Here is a 206-nt window from a genome sequence, read left to right as displayed (position 1 = left end):
CGATCAGATCAGTCCAGCTGAGGTTCAGCCATTCAGCCGTACCAGATCAACGGACAGAGCCGTGTACCGGATCGACCCGCGTGTACCCAGACGTGACCTAAGGATGGATCCACGACCTGATGACCGAATCAGCCTAACCACAGGCGTTCTTCCCCGGCCCATTCGCCATTCTAGAGCCAACAGTCAAGCCAGAACCCATGATCATC

The sequence above is a fragment of the Brassica oleracea genome, chromosome C7, assembly GCF_000695525.1.
Source record: "Brassica oleracea var. oleracea cultivar TO1000 chromosome C7, BOL, whole genome shotgun sequence".
Classification (NCBI taxonomy): Eukaryota; Viridiplantae; Streptophyta; class Magnoliopsida; order Brassicales; family Brassicaceae; genus Brassica; species Brassica oleracea.
Note: the sequence above shows the minus strand (reverse complement) of the source record.